The 22,587-nt window shown below is 40.8% G+C and overlaps 1 protein-coding gene across 1 annotated transcript in view; it reads left to right on the forward strand.

Moving 5' to 3' along the window:
• Positions 1 to 6,568: 6,568 nt before the first annotated feature.
• NDNF (neuron derived neurotrophic factor) overlaps positions 6,569 to 22,587 on the forward strand; it is a 40,777-nt gene continuing 24,758 nt past the window's right edge. Inside the window, exon 1 of the mRNA XM_045986563.1 lies at positions 6,569 to 7,120. The gene's annotated coding sequence lies outside the window, so the exon portion shown is untranslated. The remainder of the gene's footprint in view (positions 7,121 to 22,587) is intronic.

A 22,587-nucleotide genomic window follows, 5' to 3' on the forward strand; every position in this document is an offset into this window, starting at 1 on the left:
ACATGGCCACTCCAATCTCTCCAACCTATGTGTCTAATTTTTCTGTATTAATTCTATTAGCCAAATCCATGCTAGCCAAACTGTATTCTTCCCTGCCTCTTAGTGCCTCTTGATATTTCCTTCCTCTGATCCTTTGCTGATGACATTCTGTAGCTTCAGTGCTCTCACCCTCTTCTCCATCAATCCAAACCTTTCCCAAGGTGAGTAAGTTCTATTTTATGATGTTTATTACTCCCTTGGCAATTATCCCTTGGTGTCTGATGTTGTGACCAAAATTTGAAAACTAACTTTTATTTGGCATTATTGTGCTATAAGCTCTCTAAGGGCAGGGCTAACTTCTGTCTTTTTAATAACATATCCTCAGGATCTGGCAGACAAATATTTATTGAATGTCTAAAGAAAGGAAAGAAAAAAAGTCTGAACTCTTCTTGCAGAGTTGTCCTGGGCAAATATTATTCTTTTTTTTTTTTTTTTTTTTTTAGTATCTCTTTCAGTGGTGACCACAGTGCCTTGAACAAAGTAAGAATAAATTTCCTTTTCCATGTACTAAATTAATCTTTGAAAATCCATGCAAAACTATGTTTGAGGTTTTTAATAAGATTTCAAATTTTTTTTAGTCCATTGATGCTTTTATAAGATAATGGTGATTCTGATTTAAGTTAATGTATTTAAATGTATTATAGCAATTTTTAAATATACCATTTTACTTCTCAAGCAAACTAAAACTCAAGGAAATTATGTTGATCATATCTATACCTTTATAATTAAAGTGATTTAATTAAGGCAATTTTCTATAGTAATGGCTTCTTTGTAACATTCCCTATATATGTCACTTCCTAAGGTAACTTAAGTCCCCAATAGGTAACATTCCCTCGATACATTCTTTGTTCTTTCTTCCTTCGAAACTTCATTGACTCCACAGCCCAGTTCTGTAGCCCAAAATGACTGATCCAACTTTTGGGTCTCTACTTAGATGTTACTTTCTTCGAGAATATTTCCCTGAGGTCCCATTCCCACCTTCCTCATGGGTATGCACAGAATACCGTCCCCGCTCCCCTTATTATATCACATGGTAATTACCTAATTCTCCACTAGACTACGGCTTCTGGAGAACAAGGGCCCTGTCTATTCTTTTATTCCAGCAGCTAGCACAATCAATGGCATACAGTAGGTGCTTTACAAATATTTATTACATGAATGAATGCCCTCAGGAAGAATGAAAGGTGACTTGGGCTTGACGTTTCAACTTTACATTGGTTCAGTGTGTAAGAGTCATGAAATTAGAAGTAATCATTGATTTCCAAGGAACTTTAGAGAACCACTTCAAGAATTGTGTAAAAACCTTTGCCATGGAGAGGGCAGGTTGGGGGTGGGAAAGAGATTGAAACTGAGCCAACAGACAAAAGAATGCCCAGTACTGATTCAGTGGTATGGGCAGGACTACGATACTGTTCTGTCCAAGCTCCAGGATCTGCACGATGGCTCCACCAGTTCTTTTGTCCCAGTCCCCAGAATGGAGATGTTAACCACAACACTCTGCAAAGTTACATATATGTATAGAAACTGTCTGTGTATGTGTAAAATAAGAAATATGTTGTACAGATACAATTAAGCGGTGGCCAATAGGTAGACAGAATACTCTAATAGTACCGATGACTTTCAGTCTATTTGATCTTTCCAACAGTCATCTTTCAGTCTATTGATAATGTTTCAAAATCTATTTTCATGATCGAGCCTATTCCACATGACAGGGGTTCTCAGGAACACTTTACAGTCTTAAAATTATTGAGGATCCCAAGGAGCTTTGGTTTATGTGGGTTAATGCTATCAGTATTCATTATGTTAGAAATTAAAACATAAATTTTAAAAATATTCATAGATTTATTTTAAAATTACTGTGGTCTATCTGCTACATGTTAACATAACATTTCTTTCTGAAAATAACTATATATTCCAAAGAAAATAATTTAGTGAGAAAAGTGGCATTGTTTTACATTTTTGCAAGTCTCTTTAATGTCTGGCTTAGTAGAAGACAGCTGGATTCTCATATCACTTCTATATTCAATCTGTATTGCAATATGTTGTTTTATTTGAAGTAGATGAAGAATATCCCATTTTACACAGACATGTAGTTGGAAAATGAAGTAGCATTTTAATAACACTTTTAATAATTCTGGATAGTCTTCTTTGATGCTACACCAAAATTCTACAAGCGGTAGTTTCGTAAATCTTCTAATTGCAGTGTGGAATACGAAACTGTGTCACTTAATTTTTCAGACTCCATTATATTAAAATTCTTCGACCCATCTTGTACTTTGAATGGTTCTTTAACTTCATGAATGACTTTATAACATCATCCGTCATTGGTCATTTGGAAAATACTTGTTCACTGAGTCTTGTAGAGCTTCCAAATGTCAATATAATTCATTGTACAATATCAAAAACACATTAATTAAAATGATCACAATCTTAGTACAAAAGGCTTTGAATATAAGAAAGCTACCAAGCTCATGGTGGCAGAGACAAGTTTTCTAAATTCTCGATTTTTTACTTGAAAGCCCACATTTTTCATTGAAAATAAATACTTCCAGTTGTTAAGCTTGAAGTGACAGGCTCACTTAATTTGTTTTGAAAAAAAAAATTGCAAAACATCCAAGTGTAAATAACCATAGCTTGTCTGTCAGTTGTTCTTTCAAGTAAAAATATGTCTCATGGAACAAAGCAGCTAGTTTAGCTCACAACCCAGTTAACCAAGGGTTTTAATTCACAACTAACACTGTGCTTTAGGATGCCACAGAAGAATTTTATGTGTGCCTCCCATTTTGCCACACAGAATATTAAAAGGACAGAGTGAAGGGTTGAAATTTAATAAAATGAATAAGCTTTACTGCTTCATGAAAGACATTCTTAAGTGACAGTGACATGTGTAGCAGTGGAGACTACAACTACTAGGAAGTTTGGTTTCCCTGTCCTGATCCATGCTAAGGATTTACCCATCACTGCTTTTGTACTATTAGTGCAAATGTCAACAAAGTAAAAAAAAAAATTAACATCTTAGAACTAATATAATAATAGCTTTGGCCTTGCAGAACTCCCTGAAAGGTTTCAGGAACCCCCAAGGGATCTATGGACCATACTTTGAGGACTGCTGCTTTAAGACACAGGCTTGTACAAGGAGTTCTCTTACACAGACTTTAATTATATTCTTAGTTTTATAACCATTTTGGGCTTTCCCCTCCAATTAAATAAAAATAAATGTCATAATCTTAAAGTAATCTCATAAATAAATAAATCTCTGCCAGACACCTGAATGTGGCATACAACCTCATCCTCACAAAACATCTGTAAGTCAGCTATAATTTGTTCCATTTTTATACTTGAAAAACAAAACAAAACACTGGAGCTCAGTGAGGCTAATCTATTTACCCCATAGCAAATAATTACCTGAGTCTAGAATTAAATACAAGTCTGTCTGACTAAATAATGCCTTCTAATATGACATAACACTCAAATCTGAGGATATTTAATACATATATATTTTTTTAGAAGACAGGTATATTGATTTATGCAAATCCTGATGTTCAAAACAGAAATATTTTTAGGGACTTTCATAAAAACAACCTTCACAGAGTTCTTCTAGAACTTGTCACATAGATTTGGTCTGTCATGAATTGTCTGTGTTAATGATAAGTCACTTTCACACCTTTTAGACTCCGTTTCTTTTAATGGCAATTTTAAAGCACTATCTCAATCTCTGGTTTATTCAAACTCCCCACTAATTCTGTGAAATTCACGGGCCAGGTAGGGTGCCCTGTCCATACTAAGGAGGGAACTGACCCTCAAAGAACTTCATAGACTTCTCAGCTTTTCCCTTTCCACCTGTTTTTCCCTCAGTATCATCCAATTAAGACCAAGTGTCTCACATAAGAAAGCAAACAAAAGTACAGCTTCTACACAAGTGCTTTTCTTATAATTTTTCTCCTTTCCCTCAAGGCCAAACTGTTAGGTAAAGGAGCTGGTGTTCTCTTTCCCCATGATCCCCCCTTCTCTACCTGCTATGATCTGGATTCTTCATACACATAAATTATAAACTACAGTTGCTTAGATGAAGATCACTGAGACATTTGTAAGGAGTAGCAGTTGCTTCTCAGGCTGGCTGTCTTGACCATTCTGCCACATTCTAAACTGGTCAACAGTCCCTTCCTCTCTTGGCTTCATCAGCCTTGCTCTCTCCTAGTTTCCTCTTCTTTCTCTGGTCTTCAACTCTTTCTTTTGCAGGTTCCTCTTCTTCCATCTCTCCCTACGTGAATGGAACATTGGTGCTCTGTCATGTTCCATCCTGTCTCTTCCTGGCTGTGTTCATCTTCTCCCTGGCTCTAAGAAATACCTGAAGGCTGATGATTCCTGATGGATCATCCATTTTGGATTTCTCTCTCCGTAACACCCCTTTCAACAGCTTACACAGTGCTGAGCTCAGATATCCCACATTTGCACCCAACTCAAGAAGTTTCAAACTTCTTTCCTTTATATTCCTACCAAAACTGTTCCTTTCTATATGTCTTTTCCCTTGGCAAATAGCATCATCTCCTCCCTTCTTGCCCCAACCAGAAATCTCCATGTCAGTCTAGACTACTCCTATTCCCCATTATCCTCAATATAAACCATTACGTCCTGTCTGTTCTATTTCCTAAATATCTCTAGAGCTGTCCCAACCTCCAGTTGGCACTTCCATTGTCTTAGTTGAGCCCTAAATTTTTCTCTAGAAATAACCTCCTCACTGCCTTCTCACTCCTATTTGTCTTCCACAACAATAGCAGCCATAACTTTTTAAAACTCTTATTGAATGACAGAAACCTTAAAAGCTGTCCTTGCATAAAGCCCTTAGTAGTTTCCCAGCCATGCACCACCTTCAGGAGAGTTTTGACTCTTTGGGCCTGTAGAGCCTGGTGTGTCCTGGCCATGCTTACTTCGAGCCTCAATCCACCACACCTACCTTCTCCGGGCTCCCAGGACACACCTAACCTCTTCATTTGCTTTTCTCCGTGCAATGCCCTTCCCTCCCCCATCCTTATCAGCCTGGCATTCTCTTCTTTGTCCTTCAGAAAACTCTACACTAAAATCTCTATCAAGAGTACCTTCCAAAGAATAATTAGCTGTTCCCTTTCCAATGCTCCTACACAGTAATGTACCCAACAGGTACATTTATTATAGTGATAATTCCACTTCCATGTATGTCTCTGCCTTCCCACCAGGCTGTGAGCTCCTTAAAATCAGCAGGCACTGTGTTTTACCTTGAAATCACAGCACAAAGATATACATAGTACACAGTAGACACTTAATAAATGTTTGCTAATGAATGCCCAATGACCAGCTCTGGGTCATTAAATGCTGTAGTCATTTCTCCTGATCTGAGCAGAGACCAAGAGATCCCCTTTTCCCATCTCATTGTCTCATATCCTAAATAAATAAATAAACAAGTTTGCACAGTGATATCAACATCCCTTTTAGCTTAAATATTCTATGGGTTTTACAAAACTACTTTGTGGAATATAAACAGTTTCATAAGTCCATCTACAGCAGTATTCTGACCTGGGAGCCACAAAACTTCAGGAGCCTCATTGCACCGCCCTCTGTGACCAGGTATTTAACAAAAAGACCATAGTTGTTCATAGGACCACCGTAGGGCTGATTTTCATCTTCTTTATCTTCATTTCTCTGCGGTAATCACAAGAGGGCAAGTATTTTTCATGCTTTCAATACTGACACTCGGAGAACTTAAAATTCGAGAGTATAAAAACCAGGTTTGTTGGAAACTAGGTTCGCATTTGGGAAAATGAGATCACTAAATCACTCAGTACTTCCTCCCGCTTCCCCCGCCTTTTTTCGATGCCCTGGCCAGGTTGCTAATTAGGTAACTTCTTATCATAATTACCTAGTCAGCCTTAATGGCTTCACACACTCTGCTCCGTCTCTCACTGGTCCTGTAGGGCCGCTTTTCAATTGTTAAAACAGCTGCTGAGTTTCAAGCCGGAGGAGGCTCGGTGTGCGCCGAGGGGGAAGCGCTCCTTGAGTGAAGGCTGTGGTAGGCAGGCGGTCGGGTGAAAAGTGGGACATGAATGCACAGTTTGCACACTCTGCTTTCCGCCTCCAACCTTCTGGATTTAGCTCGTCTCTCCACTCCCCCCCTCCCCATCAACCCCAGAGTTCCCCCTTATTGTGCACCCGGGTCTCCCTGATAGTGCGATGGCCCCGCGTACGCCTCCCCCTAGGTTTTGTGGCTTGGAGGGGGTCTCGGTGGACCTCCCTCTCCTTCCCCGCGATCCGTGGGGCGGTAAGGACGGCGGTGTGTCCCCTGCGATGCCGCCTGCGAGGGTCCCTGTTTGGGGAGCCCTGGGTCGTGGAGTGTGTGTGTGTGTGTGTGTGTGTGTGTGAGTGTGTTTGCGCGCGCGCGCGGTGGCGCGCAGCGGGAGGGAGGGAGGAACTGAGGGGGGAGGCATCGGGCAGAGGTGGGAGGGGGCGGGCGGGCAGTGGTGGGGCGGGAGGGGGAGCGGCTCTGGGCTTCAGCAGTGACACTCGGGAGCGAACACACACACTCCCCGCTCGGAGCCGCGAGAGAGCGGAGCTTACCGCGCCGCGTACCCGCCGCCGCCGCGCGCCGGGCTCTCCTTGCGTCGCACTCCAGCCAGGCGCCGGTGCCCCGAGCGGCCGCCCGCGGAGCCCGCGACAGCCCAGCTCGCCTCGGCAGCATCCTCCCGCCGCCCAGCCCCCGCACCCTCCCCGCCTTTTAAAAGGACCTCCCGCCACTTCCCCGCTCTGTCCCGGGATCCCCCAGCCCCGGGCTTCTCCCCGCTCCACTCCGCAGCAACTTCTGCGGCCCGCGCGCCGCCAGCCTCGCCCGCCTTTGAAGTTTGCAGCGCCCACCGCAAAGTTGGGACACTTCGGCCGATTTAATTTTTCTCTTTTATCTGCCTCCTCCTCCGCCTCCCAGCCCCTTCGGTTCCTGAGTACTGGTGCTTAGCATCTTGGCCGGTGCCGGGGACGTGGACCGTTTCGCACACCACACCTCGGGGAGGGATTTTTCCTCTCACCCTCCCAGGAAAATCAAACAGATTTTTGTAAGGTAAGTAGCGAGAGGAAAGCAAACTTGTGACGCCTCGACGCCTTAGCCCGCCACCTCAAGACCTGGCACAGGGAGTGTTCACACCCAAGGTTTCATCCGGGGTGGGGGGGTGGAGGTGCGCGTCCCCTAAATCAGAGGGGCCCAGCGAGGTTCTCCGTCACCGCTGGACGAGGGCGCCAGATCCAGAGGAGCAGAGGGCTTTAGGGGCGTAGAGCAGGTCTCCCTCGGTTTTCCACGCTGGCTTCGTGGCTGGGCGGTGCGAACGGTGTTAGGAGGTGGAGAGATAGTGCACAGGCCGGGGACACTAGGTTCCCGGTGCCCAGGGTGCGGCGGAGTCCGGGGAGTCACAGAACCTTTATCCCGGACTTGGCCTGGACACTTACTTTGCCCGCCTGCCGGGAGGGCTGCTGCCTGCACCCCCCTGCTTCATGCCCTCTACCCTTCGCTAGAGAAAGTCTGCGGGACTGGGTATTAGAGGCGCGTGAGTGTGGGACGAAGAGGGGTCTGGGCTGTGCATGGGCTCGCCCGCGGGCAGGACAGGAGCTGTTTCCTGGCGGGCGGCCCCCAGCCCCGCAGCGGGGGCTCTGGGATCTCGGTCCCCTTCGGCCAGCCGAACCCCCACCGCTCTGGCTCCTCCTTAGTCCTCTGCCTGCTAGGCGAGCATCGTTAGAGAAGCTTCCTCGAGCTAAGCAGGGAGGCCTGGGACCTGATCCTCCTTTTGCCTGGGAACTAGAGCAGCCACCGAGGGGACCTTCCCTCTCGCCCCAGACCCAGCGACAGAGCATCGTGCTCCAGCCCTGTCTGTGCACCAGTTCGCTCTAGTCGGCGCTACCTTCGGTACCACCGAGCTGAGAGTTGGGGCAGCCCCGACACTCGGGAATCCGAACGAGTGGTTCCAGGTCCCAGCTGTTCTCCCGGGACACTTCGCAAACTGCAGAATTTAGGGTGCGGTTTCGTTTCATTGTGCGCCCTTCCTGCCCCCACCCACCCCGTACGCCAGCCAGGGGCTGGAGAATTCGCCGCAGCCCCCGCACCATGTCCAGGCGGGTAGCGGAGGCCCTTGGAGTTTGCAGTGGGCACTTCTGCAGGGGCGCTGAGCTGTTCTTCGGGCCAGGTCGCGGTTCCCCTCCCGGTCCCCTTCGGGGCGCTGTCCATCTCCTGCTCTGGGTACAAGGAGCTCCCTGAAACCAAGACCTTGAGCGAGAAATGAACCTGAGAAACTGTCTCTGAGTTTAATTTTTTTTTTTTAAACATAGTTCCTTTTAGCAACTTAGTTGCGCTGGTTAATTTATCTACTTTTCATCATCATTCGATCCTGCTATATCAAAAAACAATTTATTTTTTCATTCAGTCGCTGACCTCTCCAACCACATTACCCTCTTCCCCCTACCGCCCTTGCCCACCCCTTCTTTTGCCTCGCTTCCTGAACCCTTTTTCTTTTCTGAAGGAGGGAATCTCTGCACCTCCTCCCTTTTTCCTCCCCCCACCTCACCCCGGTCCCTGAGCGCCTGTGAGAACCAGGGGAGTCGTCAATGGAAATAAATAGGACCCCCGCTCCATTCTCCGCCCCCTTTAAACAAGTAAAATCCTCCTTGGGCTGGCAGAAGTAGAGATAAAACATCCCTCCAGAGGGAGCGGTTTTGAGGATTTGATCGGATTGAATTGTTTTATTATCCTGAAAGATGTGATGGATGGATGCTAGAGCAATACGGGTACAGATCAGAGTGTACTGAGTATTTATTACTATTAACTATTGTTTATTAAGGGTAATAAGGCCATACCGTAGCTGAAGACCGTGTCTATATTGGTTTTGATTTTGTGTCAGTCTCTTATTACAGTGGTTTCAGAAAGTGAATACACCAAAAGGATATTAATTCCTCGCACACGTTCTGCATATGGAATTAATTAAATGTCAAAAAGATACTGTCATTTTACCAAAGTTTTAACTCATGAACTTTTAGAAGGTTGCATTCTTATGAAATGCCCCCGTTTGCCTCAGTCTGTCTCCTTAAAGTTCAAAAACTTGGCAACATAATTAATTATGGTCCCAATTCCCATTTTCAATCTAAACCTATATGCAGGATTACATTAAAATATCCCATCATTTATCCTTTAAAAGTGACTCTGATGAGTTTAAATTCTTGGGGAAGGGGAATCAGCTGGGAATGAGAGGTCCAGAAGTTAGAAAAATTAGTGACTATTTCAGATTTCACCAAAAAATCCTTTAATTCCTCCTTTAAGGAATGAAATTAACAAGTGTTTTCTCTGCATAATTCTTAACTTTAGTGAATGGTCTTAATCTTTACCATACACTAGAAACACAACAGCTTGAAGCTTTGTCTGTATTGTTTTCATTTTTATGTCAGGACGTTTTATTCATTAAACCTGTATGTGGAAGTCACAGGCTCCGCGTGGCAGCAACACTCTGTTTTAATTAGTAACTATCATAAAAAAGAAGCTAGAACTCTGTAATGGGCCTAAATTGCTAGGAATTATGTGTGGTTTAAATTACGCATTTACTTCAGCAGAAATGAAACCATGAATACAAAACATCTTTTAATCACTGTCAGACACAGCTTTTATCTCTTAAGGTGTAACAAAATATATAATTGAAATATATCCTTCTAAGAACGAGGGAAGCCCTGACCCTCATTTTATTTGTCCTGGGCCTATTGAACATTCATGTGGTAACATGAATAGTAAGCAAAGAGTGATGTCATAACCTTGGCAATACCATGCCGAGGGAATGCTTACATTCAATGTAGCCATACTGGATCAGTCTCCAGATAACTTAATGTAGCAACTTTTTCAGCTGGCTTCATGAACCTGGTGATTCAGATATTAGTTTTCTCACTGGGATTTATTGACCAGACTCTCCATGTGATAAGGGAAAATTTGTGTTGTAGAACTCTAAATATTTGGAATGAAGGAGGGAAGATAGAAATAAAATATACCTGTCGGTTGTTCTCTTCCTGTATTCGTTTCTATAGTATATCTATTCAGTGTACCAAGAGGCCAGAATTTTTATTTTCAAACTGATTGTGTTTTTGTTAGGACAGAACTTATCTTTCATTTTGCAATGATGAATGAATAGATCTGGAAATGTAAGGACTATGCCTGAGTTAACAGATAGCAAGGAGTAGTGTGAATTCCACAGGATGTGCACTAAAATTATTTTAATCTTTCTTCCCTTAGTTATTCCAATGATAGAGTGATTGAGTCTAGTGACCAAGCAGTGCTCTCACGCTTTTTTGCTCCCTGTTTCTGTGTCAGGTCTGGTTTTGGGGAGTCCTGCACTCATCGTAACATCCAAGTTAATGAATGGACTTTGGCAGCCAATGTCAGCTGCCATCATCTTAGTCAACAGGAAGAAAGCGTATCTCATAGCCATCCCTCCTGGGTGAAAATCAAGTGTAATCTACAAAGTCGTTCAGATTATTCACTTGACCTCAAAACTGTGTCTAGAACCTCTAAATACCTACTTTGGAACAATTATTGCAAAGAATATAATTTATTCATTTCCAGTTGATTCACAATCATTCAGTAGAAACAACTAAACAAGTTATAGTTGAGTAGTCAACAGTAAATCACACTAAATCTTTACTTTCAGACTGACTTCAAAATTAAAGTCCTCCAGTATTTAAATACTCCATTTAAAAATGCTTTGCAATTTAACCCTGAGGTTAGGCTAAATTCTGCCTTGTTTTAACATTATATTACAATGCAAATTGACACCTGTGTTACACACTCGTGCTTCCACGTGTTAATTTTCAACTAAGAAGAAATGTAAATACTTTGCTGTTACTGTTAAAAAAAAATCACATAGCATGACATAGAAAAACAAAACTGCTGATATTTTATTGCCTCATATGGTGGTATGCTGATCCTAAATTTAGTTAATATTTCTGAGAAGAACCACAGCATTTTAGGATGAATGTGTTGGGATATGTATATAGATCTCTTGCCTCTTCTGAGAGGACACCTGGCATTTGCTTTCTATAGCCCACCAGCGCCCAAGCCAATGACAAATGCAGGTATATTCCTGGCTGTTTACTTCTTGAACACATTTCCTAAACCCAAAGATACTATAGTCACACCTTCCTCCTTCCTTTTGGTATGTTACTAAAAACTGCAAACCAACTAATCCATGCATTTTAGTATTTTGAAATATTTAGAAATTATAAAATATATAATATTGATTGACCCAAGATTTTAAAAAGCATTTCTAGTTTTACATTTAAAAAATTAAGAGTAAGGGTATTTGATCAATATGGAATAAAAAGCAAACTGGCAATATGTTTCTGCAAATTTTACCCTTTGGGATAGAGACAGATTTGACCACAGAACAGCTGGATATTGGGTCCTGTTACAATGTCACTTTTTTTTAAGAACTCACTAAACTAAATGTAATTTAAACTTTAAAGTCCACAGACCTCAAGTTTTTAAATCTAGAAACTTCCAAGATTACATGTCATTATTCCTTCAACAATTTCCGGATCCCTTGGAAACTGATTTATTTTAGTAAGTTGGTGAGTAGCTTTTGGTTTTGAGTTGTTCATTTTTCCATGTTTCAAATTTGAAAATGACACATATTTAATATTTTATATATTTCTCTGAAGTATTTATTTTTAGTTTCACTTGTGAATACTCTGAATGAATCTTTAAAAAAGAAAAATATGGCAGAATGTATATAGTTAACTTTTCCAGTGTCGCTTAATTGTTCTTTTGAAAGAAATTGCCGCTATTCTTTTGAAAGAATTGCTTCTATATAGTTATGAGAAAAGAAAAAAAACATTTTTAGAAACAGTGGGTTATATAGAGTTTGGAAGGAACTCAATAAAAACATAATTACACGATTAGAAGTCGGCTCACTTGAACAAACTTCTTAGACACTGCCTCTGCAGTGTGGAGTTTTTAAATATAATAACCAAATAACAAAATTGAGTTAGCAATATGCACTCATTTTCTAATTGGAATGATTATAGCCAGTATCACAAATAGGGGTCACTGACTATAGTGTATGGTAACTGTGCAAGTTTCTGTCTTCTCCCCAACACGAAAGCAAGGCACACGCTGTCTTCTTCCAGTTGTGTGCTTGGAGGATGTATATTCCACAATCTAAAGACATAGCCAAAACATATGGACTGTATTCAGACGTGTGTTTTATCCATAACTAAAAATCATAAGTACATAGATCTTGTCCTCTAAGGCAATTGTCCATAAGCATACAGATCTAAATAAAACGAGATTGAATTTTATCCTTTTTCTAAAAGAAATAGTAAAACCTGAACCCATAATTAGAAAGATTTGTGAAGGGTGATATCTTGTTTTTGAAATCACCATGACTGTGGTTAAAGTTATAATATAGAAACTATGAGCAAGTGTTTACTTATGAAGATTGAGAATACTGTGTCTGGATAGCTGACAAACAAAATGAGGGGCAACATTGTGATGCTTACCTGAAAATATTGTATTTAAAAGGGGAAAGCTAGTGTGAAAGGGATTAATTTATTTAGGGTTAGTTTCTCTGACTTAGGTGCTACAAATGTTTGGTGCCTCCTGGAGTATAGATGGTTACAATTTACAGCACATCGTAGTGAAAAATAAACCTCAGCAATCCATATGAACTTAGGAGATGGCTTTGATTACTCTCTTTTATTCAGGTCATGTGTACTCAAAGCTCACCAGCATTGCCAAATGTAACATTATGCATTTTATTTCTGTAATAAAATATGTTTCTGATTAAATTATCAATCATACCAAAAAAAAATCAACTCACATAAGCATAAATGTACTTGATTCTTTTTAGTTATCTTGTTTAAAATACATTTAAAGACAGATAATAAATACACTTTACCCATAAGAATACACTAGTAGATATGTCCTGGTTGAAATCTAAATATTATTCATATGTTGACAGCACTCAATAAATGTTGTAATTCATATTAAATCCCAGCATTCACTGAAATTCACTGATATTATCAAAAGCTTCAAATTGGGATTGGTTCAGAAGTAACTGTTCAGAAGTAACTGATCCTGTAATTGGAGAGAGATTTGTTGCCAGCAGTGGTGACGGAGATCAGAAACAGCAGTGGTAGCTAAAACACCTGGCAAACTGAGAAAAGACAGCAATCATTTAGCATTGGGTCTCCCCAAGTCTCAGATATTTTAGTTCTCGGGTGATCCTTCGAAGTTTGCTAAAATGTGCTATGAAAATATATTACTTTTTTTTTTTAATGGAAAATGAAGCTGCCCCCTAAATAGAAGATACGGATTTGACCCTCTGATGATCCCAGTGGCAGGCATATTAGTAGGTATTAGTAGGTGGACAAGCAGGCAGGTCTTATGGGAAATGGCCTGGGGTGCTTGGGAAGCCACCCTGCCCCCAAATGCTACCAAGGCCTCTTATGGTACTAAAATGCTATCTGAAAAAAGATGATTTTTCGTGGGGTTTTTTTTTTTTTTTAAGGTTTTATTTATTTATTTGACAGAGAGAGAGAGAGATTACAAACAGGCAGAGAGGCAGGCAGAGAGAGAGGGAGAAGCAGGCTCCCTGCCTAGTAGAGAAGACAATGCAGGGCTTGATCCCAGGACCTCGGGATCATGACCTGAGCGGAAGGCAGAGGCTTAACCCACTGAGCCACCCAGCCGCCCCCTGATTTTTCGTTTTTAAAATAACTTTGTTTTTGAGTGTCCACTGTAAATATGAAAATGCCGCTAGGATGGGAAACAGGGTAAGCTGCTGTCAACTAATATCCTCCCAAGATGTGAATAGCTGGACAAAGCCAGACTAGAAGAAGGCTAGGATTTTAGAGAAGGGAGATACTGAACTTTGGATCTCTTGGCCTCTTCTTTGGACAGCCTCCCATTAGAGAACACCTGTTCTTTTTTCCTCTTCCTCTGATGGTTGCTTCTCAGTTTCTTATACTCTAGAAGTTCTACCCGGGGCCAGGTTTGTGGCCACAGCTGGAGTGGCCCCCTTACTTACTTCGTTGAATGATCTTCTGTCACCATCCTGAAGTTCATAATTCTTGAACAGGAGGTCTTGCACCGGGCCCCACAATTTTTCATTTTATACTGGGACTACAAAATACGTAACTCATCTTCTTTCCACCTTGATGTGAATTTAAGACATGGAATCTTGATGTTGAAGAACTGGTAAGGACCTTTGAGATTATCTTCGCAAGGTTAGGCTGAGCGAATATTTGTATCTAAAAACTTATCTTTTCAGTAAAATGAAAGAAACAATACTCTTTTAAACAATGGAGATACTGAACAGGTATCTAACTTTTGATAGTGCTGCTCTTGTAAAGCAGAGGTCTCTAAAAGGGAGTGGCGTCTTTACCTCACCAGACGTCTCCTTAAGATGAAAGGAGAAAATATCAAAACTCTATTTAAAGTTACTTTTATGTATAAGGAAGGAAAAGAGTTTTGTTAACATTATGTAATATATTTATTGGCAAAGTCACTCTTACTCAGCATATCGTATGATCACTGAAAAATCAGTAATCATAGAGGTGACAGCTTCTGTGAAGTAAAAATAATAACAGGTGAAAATAATGACATTCTAATCAGCTCTGACGAGCAGTCGGCCCTACCCAAAAGTTAATCAGAGAAAAGATGTGGAGTATAGGGGTTCTTCCAATGTAATCAACTATGATACTCATCACAGTATAGAATGTTTTAAGTCATATGTGTGTGTGTGTGTGTGTGTGTGTGTGTACATATATATTTTTTATTTTATTATATATATATTTACTTATATAAATAAATGTGTATTTTTTATTTACTATATATATATATGTGCATATATATACACATATATATGTATAAAAAATCCCAATTCTAAGAGATTTGGAGACACCATATTACAGGGCCAGAGATTTTCAACAGAAAGCTGAAAGAGCCCTCAAATAAATCAGTCACCATTATCTTCAGGTATTCTTAGTTATACGTATAAGCATTTGACAATTCCTCTGTTACCAGTAAATAAATAATACACTCCATTATGTTCTGAAAAATTCAGTATTCTAAGAGTCAAAAAAAAGTTACCTAACCTTAATGCTCTTGTAAAAAAATATATCGTGTTACATTTTGAAATTTATATTTAAAATTTTATTGTCTCTCAGTAAAGTTGCCAGTTATTAATTTACGCCAAAGTTGTTTCTGTGCTTTGAATTTCACAACGTGAATGGAAATTATCCTACTTATTAGCAGTATTATAACTTCTTAAAACCCTCAGTTGTTCATAAGGTACTTCCACATCCATCATTTTCCTTAATCCTCACAGGAACCCAGTGAGGAAGATATTAATCCCCTACTGCTGAGAAGTCTGAAACTCTGTTTCAGCTAAGAGAATAAACTACACTCACAAACTTTTTAAAATAAAGTGGGGACTCCTTGATACCAGAAGCAAAACTAATGGAAAAGTCTAGAACTTTTAAATTGAAATTAGTTTCCAAATTAATTTGCAAGGACTCAATTTACTTGGAATTTTTTTTGTTACAATTTAATGATTCAAAAAATCATTAATTTAATCTAAATTCACAAGACCTTAATTGTAGACAGTTTGTGTGCTAAATGTTTACTGGTTTCGGTCATGGCTAACTTACTAGGTAATTTTGTGGTGGAAGATGAGTATACTTTTTCACTTTTAAATCCATATGTGTTAAGGAACAACACTGAAAAATTAGTAATCTGTAGACTCCCTTCTTAAATTAGTGGTAATTCATAATAATTCACCTCTAAAGTCATTCCAGTATTCTAATAATGTGGCATTTTTAAGAGATATAAGATATGAAGTTAGGTCTGTTTTAAAAATTTTTAAATAAGTGATTCTCCCCCAGATTGGATGAAGTTCTACATTTCAATGGAATACTGAGAGTTGCTGTAGACACATAGGCTAGGATATTCCAAATACCCTAAATACTTGAAGCCCTTTAAAACATAATGAGGAATAAGTGAGCTCCATCAGTGAAAATATTTATACACCCACACATATTAACACTTCAGCCAGCAAGTTCAGCCTAGATTGAAAAAAAAATCTATATTTAAAGTTTTGTTCATACTTGCAAAGCAATGACAACAAAGAAGCAGTTTTGAAACATCTTTTTCTCTTAGCAGGCTCTATGTCGTGTAATGCCCACTGATCACTGTTGACCCCCTACACTCACCAGCTACAGCCTTTCCCTAATGCATCCCTTAAAAAATTTTTTTAAAGAAGAAAAACCACACCTAACTGCGTATCTTACTTTTGGGGGAAGGAGGGGAAGGGATGAAATAATTGTCGTCAGGATTCTGTGGTTTGTCTTCTCTCTGATTGTTGCAGACTTATGTGTTTGTGTTATATCATCATAATTTACTGTAAACTCTTCATTAAAAGTGACCGTGGGGTCTGCCCGCATTATCTGCCTTTTGAGTGCCCTGTTCTTTAATCATCTCTTAATCCAGAAATAATAATGCAGAACATCCCAGGAACTGAGCCTGATCCTCAGCTCTCTAATCTCGACACGTGCATCTGAAATCCTTTGCTAGATCTACTGCCTGCAAAGCCTGAGCACACTCACCTTTGAATCCCTTTAATCCATCTTTGTTTGTTAAACAATATTGATGCCCTCAGATATGGTCTCTCAAGGCTAACAAAAAGAATATTAAGGATTTCCTACTGTTTGTGTGATTATTTTTAAAAACTCAACATCTTGGCCTCTCCTCTGTGTTTCTAGTCAGTCTTTGAGGAAAGAGGAACTTTTTATCTATAGATTAGGTAAATTCAGATAGAATAACCTGATGCTGAGATTCCTTCCGATACCTGTTTAAAGAGCAGCCCAAAACATATATCTTTTGTTGTTGAGTAAAATGTTGCAACTAGTTAGAGAAGCTGTTTTATACTATGTATAGATAAACAGGACCTCTTTTTATTTCAAAAGAGCATTCACATCCACTATCTTAAACCTCGTAACAACCCTCGGAATAATTGTCTCCATCGTGTAGATGAGGAAACGGAGACCAAAAGAGATTAAGAGACTTGCTCCCAGTGCAAAAGGGTTTAGTCAGAACTTCTTCCATTCAGATTTTCTTACTCGAAGTCCTGCGGATCATTTTCGGTTTTACATTGGCAGCCTTTTAACTGTTCCCAAACTTGGAGACATGAGACTGGAGAGTGAACTACAGAAAGAAAAGAGAGGAGAGACGTTAACTACCCTTTCTTTAAGGTTCCCTCAACTGTGAGATTGTCACGATCCAGTGTCCTTGGAGAGTATTATCTCATCTCTCCAAAGACAGGGCTCTACGTTTATAGTTTGTTTTTGGCCTAGGATTTTGTAAAAGGGGTCACAGAAGAAATACGTATTTGAAAGCTGTTACTTTAACTTATTTCTTTTTATAAGAACAGGACAAATGGATACTTATGTGCCCCCGCCCACTTTTTTCTTTTTTTTTTTTCTGGAAATAAGAATAATCTAGGGTTTAACGTTTTTAACTATTTAAGGTTCTTGATACATCTGTCCCACTCTTTTATCTTTGGATTATATTATCCTGATTATAGTTATTTTTAAATCAGTACCTTGATTTTGTCCTGTGTGTTGACCCTGGAGGCCACCACAGAAAATCTGACAGCAGACAGGCTTTACTGCTGTCTTATCAAAATAAGTTCCAGTGGGTGCAGGGGAAGAGGCAAAGTTCCAGGACCATCACGAACTGGGTCCGTGGATTGGAGTTGGGATTGGGTCCGTGGAACCAAATGCCAATTCTTAGTCTATGGTATTTATTTTTCTATAGTAATAACGATTTCTTCTTGATGTAATCTTATTTCTTAGCATTTGCCAACTCCACTAAATAGATGAATAAATTAGAATCTTGTCACAATCTCCTAAAAATTCCACTAGGCCATTATTGGGCTTTAATATAAACATAGACATATTCCCCAGAGCAAAAAAACTACCGTCTTCCTCCTCCTCCTCCTTCTCCTCCTCTTCCTCCTCTTCGTCCTCCTCCTCTATGTAAAGAAGGTAGAGAAAAGGAAGCTGTGAAACTGTGTGGATGTAATAATAGTACTCACAGTAAAAGGAGGAAAGGATGTGTATAATCTGCATATCATCCATGAATATGGATGTTTAAAACATTAACATTTGGTAATGAGTAAAAATTGGAAATCAGGAAGTTCAAATAATGAGGGGAGGGGTACCTGGCTGGTTCAGTCGGTAGAGCATGGGACTCTTGATCTCAGAGTTGTAAATTCAAATCCAACGTTGGGTGTAGAGTTTATTTAAAAATATATTTTTTAAAAAGTATAAATGGGGCAAATACTGGAGAAGAAAATCATAGTGCCACCATTATCAGATAATCGGCCACACGATTGGAAGAGACAGAACTACTTGAAGTGCAGCCCACGAACTATCAGCATCCACATCTCCACGGAGCTTGTTAGACAGGCCGAGTGAAAGGGCCCACCCCACATCTTTTGAATTAGAATCTGTAGCTTAATAAGAAAGCTGGGTCATGTGATTGTACTTTCAGGTTTGAGAAGCACCGGTCCATAGCATTTGTTCCTATTTTCTGATCAGAATGTATCCCAACCAAACCATATTCTACATGTTTTCAGAGGAAAGAGGTCCTCTCAAGTAATGCACTATGTTATTCTCACTAAGAGATGACTGTGTTTTTAAGGACAGAAGAAAATGCACCCTTCTACTAGGCTCCTGGACCATCCAGCGTGTACCACCCAATAGCAGCCAGCTAACAGGTTTCCATGAGGTCCACCTCAAACGATTAAAGAAATACTTCCCAAGTTTTTTAGTTTTATAAAGTGGCCTATTTTATACCCATAAAATTGCCAAAAGCATCCCTGACTTATTTCCTATTTTGCTTATCTCTTATGAGACAAATTCCATAAATCAGCAATAATATTCAATTTTCCTATTTTGGATTTTATTTATTTGTTACCCACAAAACATCACGAACACTGGTTTGGTGTTTGGGTTTTTTTTTTTTTTAAAGATTTTATTTATTTATTTGACAGAGAGATCATAAGTAGGCAGAGAGGCAGAGAGAGAGAGAGAGGAGGAAGCAGGCTCCCTGCTGAGCAGAGAGCCCGATGTGGGACTCGATCCCAGGACCCTGAGATCATGACCTGAGCCGAAGGCAGCAGCTTAAACCACTGAGCCACCCAGGCGCCCCTGGTGTTTGGGTTTTGTGATCAGCATTATACCTGTTGTAAAGATAGCATTGCATTTCCTTTCTGCAGAACCTGGGCATCTAAGAACATGTACAAACAGAAGTTAAAATGGTCTGCAGTAGAAGTACACACATTGGGAAACACAACTAGAGTGCCCTGTGGTTGTAGATGTTTAAGTTGTGAAGAAAGAGTAGGATTCTGCCACCCAGAGAAGCGGCAGAGACAAAGGAGGCCTCCAGTGCCCAGGACAGGCAGCACATGCTGGGAAGGGGAAACCCAGTGTGGGGAGTTGTAGGAAATAATTGTAGGGAGAGTTGTGAGGTCAGAGACCTCATGGGCACAGACTTCGTCCTCCATGGGGAATCATCTGACTTTTTTTTATTTTTGTCAGCAGAAGAAGGAAACTTTTGTTTTTAAGATAAGGGTGTTGATGCTGTGCAAATGATCAGGGAGAGATGCGGGCAATGGGTGTGAGAAGCAGTGAGTGGCTCATTTGAGGGACTGGCAGTTTGGATGCAGAAGAGAGAACCAGTCTGAGGGAATGTGCAGCAGGTGGATTGGCAGGATTTGTTGGTTAGCGGGAAATGGGGATTGAAAACAAGCAGACGATGGTGAGGTTCCTAGTGTGGCACCTGGCAGGCCGGTGCTCCTGAGGTAAAACTAGCATGTGCTGGTTTTCATGCGGCATCTGGTGACCCTCCAGCAGCCTTCCCAAGAACTACTCTTCCATTTCAGTCAACAAACACGGGAAGAAACCAAGGTAGTTCAGGAGTGTTCTCAATCTGCCCTTGGACTCGAGGGTGCAGAAGTGTCCTGGCAGAGGAAGGAGTGGGGCCCAGATTTACAATGCAGTCTGAATCTGGCTCGGTGAGGCCAATGCTAAGCCGCTTCACACTTTTGAGTGCTCTATCCTGGGCATCAGAAGGAAAAGTGAGTCTGGAGCCAAGTAAATCAGCCTTGAGGCCTCGGCAAACAACCACCCCCAACTTCCTTGCATAGTCCAGAATCTGATGGGAGAGATTTCAGACCCCCTTACTCTTTGCAATAAACTTCTTGAAATCAGTATAATTAAGCAAATATTTATTTAGTGCCTATTTTGTGTAAGAACCATAGAGGTCTATAGAAGAGATAGAAAAATGAGTAAAAAAATTCTTTCCTAAAGAGCATTTACTTGGGTAAACTTCATGAAAGCCTCACAAAGAGCTTTTTTTAAAGGATGAGAAAAAATATTAAAATATCTGTAGTTCAAGTGAAATAAGAAAGGGCCATAAGAATCGAAGCCTCTGGTTTCACTGGAGGACCTTGGTTCTGCCTAATCTGCCCCTGATGTCCGCAGGAAACTTGCAGTAGGCACTCAAACACTCGTTCACTTACTGACAATGTACAGAGGGAGCTCAGATAGCAAACCATCTAAGTAAATACCACACGGCTGCAATTTTGTTAAGAATCTTCCTGCAGATTTTGTAGCGCCCCCCCCCACCTTGTTTCTTTTGGTATCTCACTCCAGAAAGTCAGGAAACATCCTTCCTCTGTCAGAACACCTCCTACTTTTTAAACTGCTCTGTTGAGTTTACCAGCTTTGTCAGAGAAGTCTGTATTTTACGGAGTCCCGAACTCCTTCCTTATAGTCCCATGACAGCCACTGGGACTAGCTGGGCCAGCCAGTGCTTCCTATCCCTCTTTCATCTGATAATAGACCTTAAAACATCTGGTGTCACAGCCCATCCCCGCATTCCTGGATTTAACACTGGCCAGGCCTTCCTCACCAGATGTGATTGTGGCTGCCTCAGTTGAGTCAGGACTGTCTTCTGGTCTCCGTGCATTGGGACTGTCCACTTTAGTGGCTGAGGGTTGTGGTTAAGGCACAGGTGGGGCAGATTCCTGGACGTAAAGCACAGCAGACCAAATAGGTCCTTCCCCTCAGACTCCCTGACTTACTCCTCTCTGTTCAAGTCCCTGCTGAAATGTCACTTCCTCAGAGAGGCCTTCCATGACCACTCAGCCTAGAAGGGCTCCTTCCCCCTACCCTTCCTCCCATGGCACCCCTCCAGCCATTTCACCTACTCCACTTTCTGCCTGCTGCTGCTGCTTTCTGGAATGGTTATATGCAGATGTTAGCTTGTTCATCCTCTCCCTTACCTACCGAACTCTAAGTTTTACATGCACAAGGACATCACACATCCTGTCCACGGCTGTATTTCTCAAGCAGTGCTTGGCACAGAGTAAGTGCCCAGTAAACATTTGTTGCATCAGCCGATGAATTCTGCAATTCCATCATGCTGGCTCTTGGAAAAAAAAGTTCCTGTTGTCACTGCCTTGTTGATGAGTATCTTTTTTTTTATTACATCACTGGAAGCTGGGTTATAAAGATTTCTTTGATCAAAACTTTATGGAAGATTTGGCCCATGTGTTCAGCAGACATAGCTGGCAGAATTACCAAAGCAATTTTTGAAACCAGGTTTGTCATCAAAACAGGAATATCTTTGAGCCCGAATAATTAAAATACCTGCTTTTGTGAGTATGGTTAGGTAGAATGAAAAAAGCTTTTTAAATTTTTTAAGTTCCTTTGAGAAGATAGTATGTATTATCTGAGATAGATGGAAAATATATAAAAATGTAAGGTTATTTGCTGATGGATGAGTGAAGATAGATTATTTTTAGAATCTTTGTTCTCACTACAGTATTTATTTTATCCTTGCTGTCACTGGCACACAAAACTAGTAATGATCTTCGTTCAGAAGATATAGTGATTATTGAGTTTGGTCCACTGATTGGTTATTTAGTAAACCCTACTGCGTATATTACAGAATGTCTGAAAAGATTGCTGACTTTTCTCCTTCAGAGTATTACACTTCAGAGTTTGGTACCCCCGCCCCCCAAGGACCTCTTTCCTTTCTCCAGCCTGCTCCCCCACCCCCCCATCACTGAGCTCACCACCTGTCAGTTCCTCGCCTGCGCCTGCGCAGTTCCTCTCTTTCGCCTATCAGCCCTGCTGGCTTTAGGATTCCTCACTGATCCGCCAGCTCTCTGCAGAAAAGTGCGCAGAAGGATCAGTTAAGTGGTATTGGCAGATGTGAGCTCATAGGAAGATTCCTAAGTTTTATTTAGCCTGTCCATTTGGACACAGCTTATGAAGAGGTCTGGTTATATACCAAATTTCAGTGTGGGTTTTGTTTTTTTTTCCAAATTTTCTTCATAATTTCCATATATGTTTCTCTTAGCTTCCTCCTCACTGACCATAAACAACCTCTTACCAGAACTTTTGACAAATTAGTTAGCCTCTGTTGTTACGCAC

The sequence above is a fragment of the Meles meles genome, chromosome 2 (assembly GCF_922984935.1).
Source record: "Meles meles chromosome 2, mMelMel3.1 paternal haplotype, whole genome shotgun sequence".
Lineage (NCBI taxonomy): Eukaryota > Metazoa > Chordata > Mammalia > Carnivora > Mustelidae > Meles > Meles meles.